The 12193-nt window shown below is 36.5% G+C and overlaps 1 pseudogene; it reads left to right on the top strand.

Annotated features, from left to right (window-relative positions):
• The first annotated feature begins 465 nt into the window (after positions 1–465).
• Positions 466–565, top strand: LOC127124362 (uncharacterized; annotated as a pseudogene).
• The last annotated feature ends 11628 nt before the right edge of the window (positions 566–12193 follow it).

Raw genomic sequence — 12193 nt, 5'->3', positions numbered from 1 at the left:
CTCTTATATGAAAAGTTTGGATGGTTCTTCCAATTTGGGTTATAGGTATTCGAATAGGGGCTTCCTTGAGCATAGTTTACTTGCTCTGCTTGGATTCCTGTCAAGAGTTGACAGTCCGTAGGAGTGTGGCCTTGGATTCCACAGACCTCGCAATTCTGAGTTATAGCAACCACGGCGGCTGGGGGTGATACGTTTAAACTTTCAATTTTCTGGACCAAAGCATCCACTTTTGCATTAACGTGATCAAGGTTACTTATCTCGTACATGCCAGTTTTCGTTTGAGGTTTTTCCACCGTTGTTCGTTCGGTTCCCCACTGATAGTGGTTTTGGGCCATGCTCTCGATAAGCTGGTAAGCATCAGCATAAGGTTTGTTCATTAATGCACCACCTGCAGCGGCGTCTATTGTTAACCTTGTGTTGTATAAGAGACCATTATAAAATGTATGAATTACTAACCAGTCTTCCAAACCATGGTGTGGGCAAAGTCTCATCATGTCTTTGTATCTTTCCCATGCTTCGAAAAGAGACTCGTTGTCTTTCTGTTTAAATCCGTTTATCTGGGCTCTTAACATAGCTGTTTTGCTTGGCGGAAAGTATCGGGCAAGAAAAACTTTCTTCAACTCGTTCCAGGTGGTGACTGAGTTGGAAGGGAGAGATTGAAGCCATCTTCTAGCGCTATCTCTTAATGAGAAAGGAAAAAGACGAAGTCGAATTGCCTCTGAAGTGACACCATTAGCTTTAACAGTATCAGCGTATTGAACAAATACAGATAAATGAAGGTTTGGATCCTCGGTAGGATTTCCAGAGAATTGGTTCTGTTGCACAGCCTGCAACAGCGAAGGTTTAAGTTCGAAGTTGTTTGCTTCGATTGCGGGCGGAGCAATACTTGAATGCGGCTCATCTTGCGATGGAGCGGCGTAATCTCTAAGAGCATGAGCTGGTTCTGCCATCTCGGGTGAAAGAAGAAGATCTTTGAGGTCAGGAAATTCGATAGGAGGGAGATTGTTTTCAGCACGGTATTCCCGAATTCGTCGTAAGACTCGGAGATACAGTTCGATATCGTTGATTCGTAAATAGAGCGGTTCGCCTTGTGAGCGAGTGCGTGGCATACAAATCAACGAAAGAAAGAATAGAAGAAAAAGAAACCTTAGTCTCTACAGCGTAACGGAAGAGTTACGATATCGATTAAATAAAAGTCCCCGGCAACGGCGCCAAAAACTTGATCGCTCGACTGTGTGAGTCGAGAATGGGATACAAACTGCAAGTGCACAGTTCTATCGCGTAGTTTTAAAAGATATCGATCCCACAGGGACTTATGAATCGATATACCGTTATCTAAGGTTACTACGTAAAGCTAAGGTGAAAGATGTTTGATTGTTTGGGGAAAAACTAAAGGCTAAACTAAGATCTAGATTAAATATTAATAAAACGGATATCGGTATGTAGTTCGTCAAAACTAGGGAATCAAGTCTTTGTCGGTTTCTTGGTTTTAAAATAAATCGTTTCGGTTAACTTTATTGGTTAAAGGTTTTATCTCAAACTCTCGCTCTGTTGAATAAACCATGATTTTATATTAATGTAGTTGTCACTTATAATTAAGTCAAAAACCATATTTTGAAAGCAATAAAGTTGCAGAAACTCTTCTTAAGAAAACACTGACCGTTTTAAACACCCTTATCTCAAACTCTCGCTCTGTTGACTTAGGTTATATAATTAAATCCAAATGCTTAACTCTCGTCCTCACATTCAATCTTTAAAAATACTTTTTGGAAAAGGTCAGAATTTAATTAACTCTAAAACTTGCTCTCGCCCTGATCTAGAATTAATGCCTAACTTACACTGTCCAGTTAAAACCTCAAACTCTCGCTCTATTGATTTTAACTTCTTTATGTCCTTTACTTTTGTAAAAAATCTTGTTAGTAAACCTGTAAGTTGAGACCGTAAAAAGATTGATTTTAATTTTAAGTTTAAATAGACCGACTCAGTCTTGATCCCTTATTCTGCTTACTTTACATACCGATATCTAGGCGAATTAGCCAGACATGCTAAATGAACAAGAATACATATCATGCATAAACAGACTCATTCCAGGCAGATAATATAGATAAATAATAAAACAAAACATTAAATAATGATTAAAGAACCTGAATGCGTAATACAATAGTCTTGAACACTCCACCACAAGCTGGTAGGATTTGTTCTTGGAATCTTCAATTAAACAATAAATTAAACCAAGGAAATAAAACTAGAATCTAACGTAAGGTTAGATCCGATAAAAAGTTGCACAATAGTTTCCGGTGTAGAAACTATTATGCGAAAAATATCTAAATGCTAAAAAGGGAAAGGTAAATTGCAAGGGAAAAAGAATGTAGAACTTGCAAAAGAAATAAATAAATAAACAATGTTAAGTTGCTGGAAAAGAAAAATAAGCAAAAGCGCAAAAAGAAAGAAAATTGGAAAAGCTTCGGCAATGTGAGCGTGGAAAAACCGAGGAACCTTTTTAGGTTTTTGAAGTAGCTATTTATATTGGTGCTGGTAACTGCTTTTCGTTTCCCAAGGTCTTCAACGTGGCTAAATGCACGGCGTGGATATAGGACACAAACTCCTCAACGTCTCTTCAAGTCTTCTGAGGGCGTTACTTGCGCCAAAAAGGTAGTGGAATGGTGTGACGCTCGTCACACCATGTGTGACGTCCGTCACAAGGCTGTTTTGCGTGACGCTCGTCACGCACCCTGTGACGTCCGTCACAGGCACAGCATTGGTGACTTGTGCGCTTTGGGCTGGGCTTTGGCATTTGGTTCCTTTTCTCTCCTTTTTGCACCTCCTTTTCTTCCATTTTCACTTGTTCTTCAAAATAGACTACCTGCGACAAATAGGAAGAAAATACCACGTAATATCTCATAAAATGCAGTAAACCGAAATAAATAGTCATAGAATTTAATGGAATTAAGTCCTAAAATATGATATAATTTCGTGTTATCAAGGTCAACTTCACCTTTTGCCAAATCTCTACTCCTTTTTAGCCCCTGCACATTGGTACAAATGTGAGAACCGCATCCAGTATCTAATACTCATGATGCAGAAGTAGATAAATTAATTTCAATAATAAAAATACCTGAAGTTGAAGTCTCTACTCCATTCTTCTTATTTTCTAGGTACTTTGGGCAGTTTCTCTTCCAGTGTTCGGTCTTACCGCAATGGAAGCAGGTGCCTTCCTTTGCCATGCCTCCACTAGGCTTCAAAGCAGTAACAATGGGTTTGGGTTTGGCAACTTCCTTTCCTTTCCCTTTATCACCCTGCTTGGTGGGTCTTTTGTTCTGTCTCTTTCTATTTCCGATCATCAGAATGGACTTCCCTTTTGACTTCAGATTCTGCTCAACAGTTCTTAACATGGCTAGCAGTTCAGGAATAGATTTGTCCATATCATTCATATTGAAATTTAGGACAAATTGACTCAATCTATCTGGCAACGATTGCAAGATCAAATCAGTCGCAAGTTCCTTTCCGAGGGGAAAACCCAACCTCTCAAGGTTTTCCACATACCCAATCATCTTGAGCACATGGATACCTACAGGGGCTCCCTCAGCTAACTTGCCTTGAAAAAGGGATTTTGAAACTTCAAACGTTTCATGCCTTGCTTTCTCTTGATAGAGCATCTTCAGGTGTTCAATCATATCGAACGCTGCCATGTTCTCATGTTGCTTTTGCAACTCTGAGTTCATGGTATCTAGCATGAGACAAGCAATTTCATTGGCATCATCGACATGCTTCTTACAAGCATATCTTTCTGCCTTAGGTGCAGAACTAGGAGGTTCCACTTCAGGAACAGGTTTCTCCAAGACATACAACTTTCTATTATGTTTGAGGACAATCCTCAGATTTCGGTGCCAATCCAGAAATTTTGTCCCAGACAATTTTTCCTTGTCAAGGATTGATCGTAAAATGTTGTTAGAGGTGTTTGTTGTCATGGTAATCTACATGAAAATAATGAAAATATAAGTATCAATAACATATTTAATTAGGCATTTAATTAAATATGCTCCCAATATTTTATTCAAAACAAATGACCCTCACCATTTAATTCGGAAAATCACGTTGTAAGATTTTCTAGTGGGTCGAGATCCACATTTCACTTTGTTTTAAGTCCGCATAGGCGGATTATACAAAACTAGGTTATTTAGGTAGGAACTCCTTCCAATTGTATTTAATACAACTCTCGAATATTTTAGTTGGGTGAATAACTCCTTATTCCAATCCATCACATGGATCATTTCCAACTCTTGCTTCTAAACATATATAATCTTATTATAATTTGTTTAGTTAAGTTTGACCCATTGTTTTAACAATTGGATATTACAATTATCCCATCGCACCTTAATAATATAGGACATGCACCTCGCGTAGGCGAAACCTACATTATTCGATACTAGTCTTGATGAGTGCTAAAACTTGGAAAACATAAACTTAATGTTTAATTTGAGGGAATTTGCAATTATTCTGATCTCACCGGCTTATTTATCATATAAATCGTCTCTTACATGCATCAACATACATTCACATGCATCAACATACATAATGAAACAGTTATGGCCTCTAGCGCAATTGTTCTCCCAAGCCAATGAGAGAACCTAAGCTAACCTAATAACGATCTAAGCTTCTCCAAGCAAGATCTTCAAGGTTGTCCTCCTTTGATATTGAATTCTTCGCTTTCTTCATAACATTACATTACATAAAAGAAACTCGTTTTACGTACGAGGGAGTGAGATGAGAAAAGAAGTTACATTAAGAGATTAAAAGAGAGGCACGACACGCAGGTCGTATTTTAAAAAACCCAAAATAAAATAAAGGAAAACTAAGGCCATAACCGATCACCACAAGACAATAATAATAAACACATTATTATTATTAATTTTAATTCTTTTAATTAATTAAAACCAAATTAAATTTCGTCGATCGATCACACTACGCAGAGTTAGCCGGGGGTCCGCTGCCCGGTCAGCGGGATGGGGGTTCCGCTGACCGATCAGCGGGACGGGGGTTCTGCCAAATTTTTTAATGAACAATTCATTTGAAATCGACGTCGTTTTTCGCATCAACACTTGATACTTTGAAGCATAACTCTTATATAGTCACAACCCTAATTGCATAACTCTTTGACAACATAACCCTTGTGTCGTCATTAACCCTAATGCACCAATTTCAGACCGTCAAACACACCTCGATTGTTGATTCAGTATGATTGATCAACACGTCATTGCTTCACCATACTAATGTCAGATCAAGAAGCAAACGACCATTGATCGCCCAAAGGAAAACAACCATTAAGTGTTTGAATAAACGAAACAGAAACAGTATATCATATATACCGTATTTTGCATCAAGATTACTTATATCATATATATAACTTGATCGATCTCAATTGTATAACCTATGGACGGTCGATGTATCGCTGCTTCACCATACTAATGTCGGATTCCGAAGCATAATCAACATCAATCATCCAAATCGTACACACATGATGCCAAATTTAATTACTCGTTTATTCTTTGATTTATTCTGTCTTTTAATCGTATTAATACAGAAAATACAGAAAATAAACAGCTATCAGACGCATGGTTTCGTAAGTGGCTCTGATACCACTGAAGGAGAAGAGCGATCCAAAACGCAGCGGAATTTAAAATTTCTCCTTTAGTGATCCTTACGAATGGGCATGACCAGTGATAGAATCATTACCTCTTGTGGCGATTGTAACTTTTGATGCAGATCTACGGAGCGATCACGAACGTTGAACGATGACAACGCCTCTACTCAGTCCACACGAACGAATTCCTTCAATCTCAGTGCTAGCTGCTACGAATGAAGGCTTTGAGTGAGAGAGAGAGAAACGAAATTGCAACTGTACAAATGCTTCTACACAAGGATTTTATTTATAGAACCACTAGTGTGGGCTGCAAGCTAAAAAGCCCACTCAAGTGTATGTGGCACATATCTTATAATATGCCAAAATCACTTAAGCGCGTGGTACCTTACCATATTTCGTATTCTACTTAAGTACACCGTACCTTACGATGTTCTACAATTCACTTAAGTGCACCGTACATTACGGTATTCCTTAGTTACTCTATCTCTCATTAATCCGTCCTTTTGTGTGTGACCCTGTAGGTTTTCGCGGCATTGGCAATTATATTAAATCACGTATTTAACATAATAAACAGTGAGCGGTATCTAGAAACACATCACTGCTACCCAAGACACGAAAATGTCATGTGATATGACAAATCCTTTTGTGATAATACTTATGTTTACAATTACCCTTTTGCCCTTATGTCTATATTGAACACAAGGCATAGACTGTGTCATCCTTGTCCAGTTCAATATTGGGTCCATAGACATTTATCCTGTTACGCAGGATGGGCAAATTCCATCTAGGTCACTCATGTCCCTTAGCATGCTTCGTGGAGTACCCATCAACTGTCTTTATAGTCATCCAGTTACAGACAATGTTTGATCAATAATAAGGCACTCGAGTCTACATCTAGGGTCCATAGTGATTTCAGGTCGAAGGGTGGTATACACCATTATCACCATGAGAATAACTTATGACACTTTGCATAACATTCTATTAAGTATTCTCATAGCGGGTCAATCCAGTATAAATATTACTCTTAATATTCATACCTATGTTTAAGACTTGATAACTCCTTATCCATGATCCATGATATGTGATCATCAGTCTATATACATAATAGTCATAATGCTTTGATGTTATCCCACTTTACAATAAAGCCCGACTATGGATACTTTAAGAATATTGTCCTTATGTTTAATGTGATCTCATGATTAAGTCAGACTTGATACATTAAACGGACTATCTATTCTAGGGACTTTATTAGACAAACATAATAAAGAAAAATCCTTTTATTATTAATAAATAATTCGATACAAGTACCAAAAGTATTGGCCTCTAGGGCTTACACCAACACTATGTTCAAAAGAGAGTTATAAATATTAAGTTCATCGATACTGATCATCAATGGGCTGACATATTTACAAAACCCTTAGCCATTGAAACATTTTATTTCATCAAGAAAAATCTAAACATGGTCTATATTGAGGAATACTAATTGTATCTGATTAGAGTATCAAAGTCTGATGCTGCTCAAAAGTAGCTTCAATCAGAGTCTAGGAAACTACCTCTGATGAAAAATGGCTTTTGAAAAATATCAGACTCTAAGACTTTAGAGGTGGATTATTTGTTTCAGATTGCATTGACAAGCTTGATAATTATCTTGCACAAGAGTTGTTTGGGTAAAGATTGTTGGGTAATGATGTGAACCTTCTTGATTTCTATGAAATTACCCCTCTGTCATCACCTCATGTTTGCTTACTTGTTTTTTTTTATTGTTTTTTTCTTTCTAAAGATATTCCTTGAGTGGTCTTTAAGCAAGTACAATTGTCTTAAATCTTTCTGAAAAATCGTTTTATATATCTTTGGAAACTTATTTCTGTTTCTTTGCATCCTTTTTTTCTTTCTTGTGTCTTGCCCTATCTAAGATGGCATCTAGATCTAAATCTGGTCTGGAAAATTAGTTGGCTATAATCATTGAAGGACAAGTTGATTTTAAAGAAATGATGGCTCTTGGCTTTGATCTTCAACGCACTATCTCCCAAAATGGTTATAATAATTTCTTTGATATGCTTTATGGTTATACTTACCATAACATGATCAAGGATTTTTAGATAAATGCTTCCATCCATGATCTAAATCTAGAATTAGCTATTCTTTTGGTTGTATATAGTGTTCCTCACCATCACCCTAACATCTATTGCTAATGCAATAAACCGTGAGGATGAAGGTGTGGTTCTGGATATGCACTTTTGGGAATCTTAGTTGTCTCCTCATCTTATCTTTGATGATCTCTCCGACCTATCCAAAGTTTCTAATCTCAATTCCAAGGCATTAGTCTGATATCATCTGCTAATCTTAAACTTCCTGCTAAATAACAAGGATCTAACTTTTGTGGATATTGATGAACATGATTTTCTGTTACTTCTCAACTTAGATTTGAAGATTAACCTCTCTCAAGTTATGTTTGATTATCTGAAAATGACTCTCACTTCCTTTAAAGAGGGAAAGTCATGTTCCATTCCTTATGGAAGGGTTCTTTCTGAACTCTTCATTCAATAAGGAGTTGAGATAACTATCACGGAGGTTAAATCAAAAGTATCGGGAGATAAGCTGAAGCTTACTGAAGCTTTGAAAACTGTTGATCTTCTTAAGGTCAAGGTGGTCTATGTGGATGAATCTTCTTTTTCTTCTGCTTAATTATTTTTGTTTGTTTTATGTGTTATGTGTTCTATCTATGTAGCTTAATTATTTTTAATAAAGAATTCTTTATCTGACTGTTTTATTTGATCCTTCTTGGTTTTCTTACTAGCTGAGTCTTAAGCATAATCATATTTTTTGAGTGATGTCAAAGGTAGTTTATGACTATTGGCAAAGAAATGGAAACTTTATTCATAAGACATTACAAGATCAGTTCATAAACACTATTACATTAGTCTTCGTCCTGAATCTTCTTGGTATTCAGTTCCCTTATAAGTCTCAAGAAAAACCTTATAGTCTTCATCCCACTCCTCATCTACTGCTGGAATCTTGATTTTCTCAATGACTCCATCATATGTGCTTTCTTCATCTGCTGGTGTGGTTCTTTGAGTCCTTGCTAATTCCCCAACTTTCTTTTTTTTCTTTTTCTCTTCTCTTGCATCCTTTCTCATCATATTGTGGATTTCTTTTTCAAAATCCTGCTTATCTATTTTGATTGTTTTCTTCTTACCCATTCTTGTAAGTTTCTAGAGCTATGTGATTTGGCGTTGGTTTTGCATCTATTTTTTTATAGGGGTTTGGGTTTGAATCTCCTCTATCTTGAAGACTGTGTTCTTTGAGTCTTGTGCCTATGAATATTACTATTTCTTGGAAACCATGTTGTCACAATCTATCTTTGACTATCTTAAAATTGTGGTGCTTATCCTTATCTGTCATCGATATTTTTTTTATTAACTTTTTGTTGATGACAAAAAATGGGATAAAGTTATGGGAATATTTAAGAAGGTTAAAAGTATTTTTTAATGCTTTTAATTTATTTTGAACTCTAATTATTCAATTATTTTGTTATTGCTTTCATATGAACATGATTTTATCAAAGTAAGTGTAAATTAACTTGGATAGAACTTAGGGGGAGCTTACAAAACTCAATCTATGGGCTATTAGACTCAGGGGGAGCTTATAAAGCTTAGACTTTGATGTTGTCAAGTTAGTTAAAACTGACCAACCATTGTTCTTAAATACATTTGTTTGTCGTCATCAAAAGGGGGAGATTGTTGGAAGAAGATTGCTCATATCCCTTGGGTTTTTGTGATAACAAATTACTTAAAGAACAAATGTGTATATTAACATATGTTCAAGTGTACAGGATCACAAGCATAGAATTAATCCTGATTGAAAGCATATGTGAAGAAGTAATATAGATCTAATTCTAATTGATCAGAATATGATGACTCTGAATGAGTTTATCAGCCTCTGATGGTTCAGACTATGGTCTCATACTTCAGCCTCTAGTGATAGTTCAGAATCTGATTGTATGAAGAGCATCTGATTCGTAGACTATGCTAAAGCAGACTTATCTTGTCACAACCTCAGATTTTGGGACAAAGTCAACTAGGGTTTCATTTTTCAAGGCTCAAGAAATGGTGATGTGACCTCTTCAGCTTGTTATACCTTTAGGTAGATACCTAGTACTTCAAAAGGTGCTATGGACTATGCCATTATTCAGTGGACAATACTTTTAATCAGATGCTAGTCTTCAATGTCTCCCTCGGCATACTTCTTCACTAACTTTGTTATTTTATTCAAACCCTTCAATGACTCTTTCTCTACCTCCATAAAAGGAAGATAAATACTTAAAGGAAGGTCACAACATCACAACTCATTATAAGATCTTTGGCATAACTCTGAGCTGTTATTTTTGTAACTGTTATTGCATAAAATCTTAAGATTTCTTATCTTAGCTTATCTTAGAAATATTAGAAAGGTTGAAAACCTTTGTGATTGTTGCATAACTATTATACTTCTGATTGTGTATCAAAGTGTAGTAGTTATCTTTTCTACTGTACTATTTGTTTAAAGTAGAGGAAGTTTCTTACCTGCGTGCTTGAGCAAGGAAGTATCTTGTCTGTGAACTTGAGCAAGGAAGTCTATTTCAAGTTTGATTGAGCAGAAGTCTCTTGCAAGGTTGCTTGGGAGAAGTCTATTTATGGGTTGGTTGAGCATGAAGTCTCTTGCAAGTGTCCTTGAGCAGTTTGTAACTTGTTTGGTTATAATGAAAAGCTCTTGTTGAGGCAAGGGGACTGGACTACTCTCAGTTAAGGAGGGGAACCGGGATAATCTTTGTGTGTTGCTTGCATTTACTTCTGATCAATATTATTCCGTTGTTGTTATTTATTCTGATATCAGACTCTGAACGTGGTTCAGATTTTGAAGTTCTTATATCAGAAGTAAAACAATTTTTTGGCATACACAATTCAATCCCCCTTCTTGTGTATTTGTCTCACCTTCACTCTTAACTAGGGCCTAGTGCTACATCAATTATGGTGAAGAAATTCGAAGTGGTAGATAAAGGACAGGGAGAAGGAAACCCAAGAAACTGTCGGGGACTAACGAGAGATAACAACCGCCATCGGGATGATGGAGACATGGGACCTCAAGCCAAGTTCATGTTTTATACTCCCTCGAACACCTCAAGTTAGAAAATTCTACAAGATTGTGCAAATACTGGCTTTAAGGAAGCCGTGATAAGACACTCATATCCTGTCAAAGAATCCACCAGTACCGACAAAATAAGGTATTGTCACTTCCGTAAGAGTCATGGCTAAAACACCGATGAATGTGTTCATTTAAAGGATGTAATCGAAGAGCTGATTAAGAAAGAGAGGCTTTCCCGATACACCTAAGAGGACGCTCGAAAAGATGATTGGGAAAGAAAGAAAGAGCATAAGAGAAGAGAGTCACCAAGAAAGAAATAATTCTTTCACAACAAAAAGGGATCTCCTATGAAAGCCATTGAGGTGGTGAGCGGATCCAAAGGGAAAAAGGATAGCAGTAGTGTAGATGAAGAATGAGAAAATTATTTAAGTCTCACAAATGACTAAAAAAGGGATAGTTGCCCAAGAACTCTTTACATATTCTTCAAAGACCGCACGATACACGATAATAGATGTTGGGAAGTGTGACCATTATACCAACAATTGTCATCTTGCACCAAATTGTTCAGGACATTCGAGTACCCTAAGATAAGAAGGCACTAATATTGTCATTCCTAGGGTCACACATCGAAACCCTTCAGTGAAATGTTGCAATTACAAGGAAGAAATTTAATGCACTTTTCCCAATTCTACTGATGTCAAAGCTACACCACTCCCTTCGACCATGGCCAAACTGGAAGCTCATACAACAAAACCCTCGTTCTAGCAAGCAGGAACAATGGCTTAAGGGACAACTGTTATGGGATTGTCACAAAGCCTACAAATCAAGGCCCAATAACAAACATTACAAGGAAAGACGCAAGGAACAAGTACATCCTCTCTCAAGCACATAACACATGATTCTGACCTCTTGTAAACTTCTCACGTCTGATTTAGTATGACGGTGATCAACATAAATTTTTTAAATGAGTAGTCGAAAATGATAAAGAATCCATAATTTGGTTGGGCACTTATTGAACATAATTCTGTTTCATCCCCAATTTTTTAAGTGTAAAAATAGAAAAAAATGGAAGCAATACAAGGAAAATTCCAATAAACGCAACATAACTCAAACACCTCACATATGCCAAACTATTAAGATGGAGTTAGAAATGGGAGACATTCAAAACAGAAAACAAAAAGAAAATATAGTAAAAAAAATGACTGACAAACATAGAGGTAATCCAACTCAATATTATTACCTTTCTAGAAACAAAACTTTATCGTTTCTAAACAAGGGGGGATATCTAAGTCAATAAAATGAATAATATCATTCAATATGAGAGTACAAGCAACACAATTCTTAACTTGATTTCAATTTTGATTTTTTTTATTCAAGAGGACATAATGTGTTTCCCTAACACTCTTCTTTATCCAGTAATATCTAGAAATG

Source organism: Lathyrus oleraceus, chromosome 2 (genome assembly GCF_024323335.1).
Source record: "Lathyrus oleraceus cultivar Zhongwan6 chromosome 2, CAAS_Psat_ZW6_1.0, whole genome shotgun sequence".
NCBI classification, from domain to species: domain Eukaryota; kingdom Viridiplantae; phylum Streptophyta; class Magnoliopsida; order Fabales; family Fabaceae; genus Lathyrus; species Lathyrus oleraceus.
Note: the sequence above shows the minus strand (reverse complement) of the source record. Positions and strands in the feature narration are given on the sequence as shown.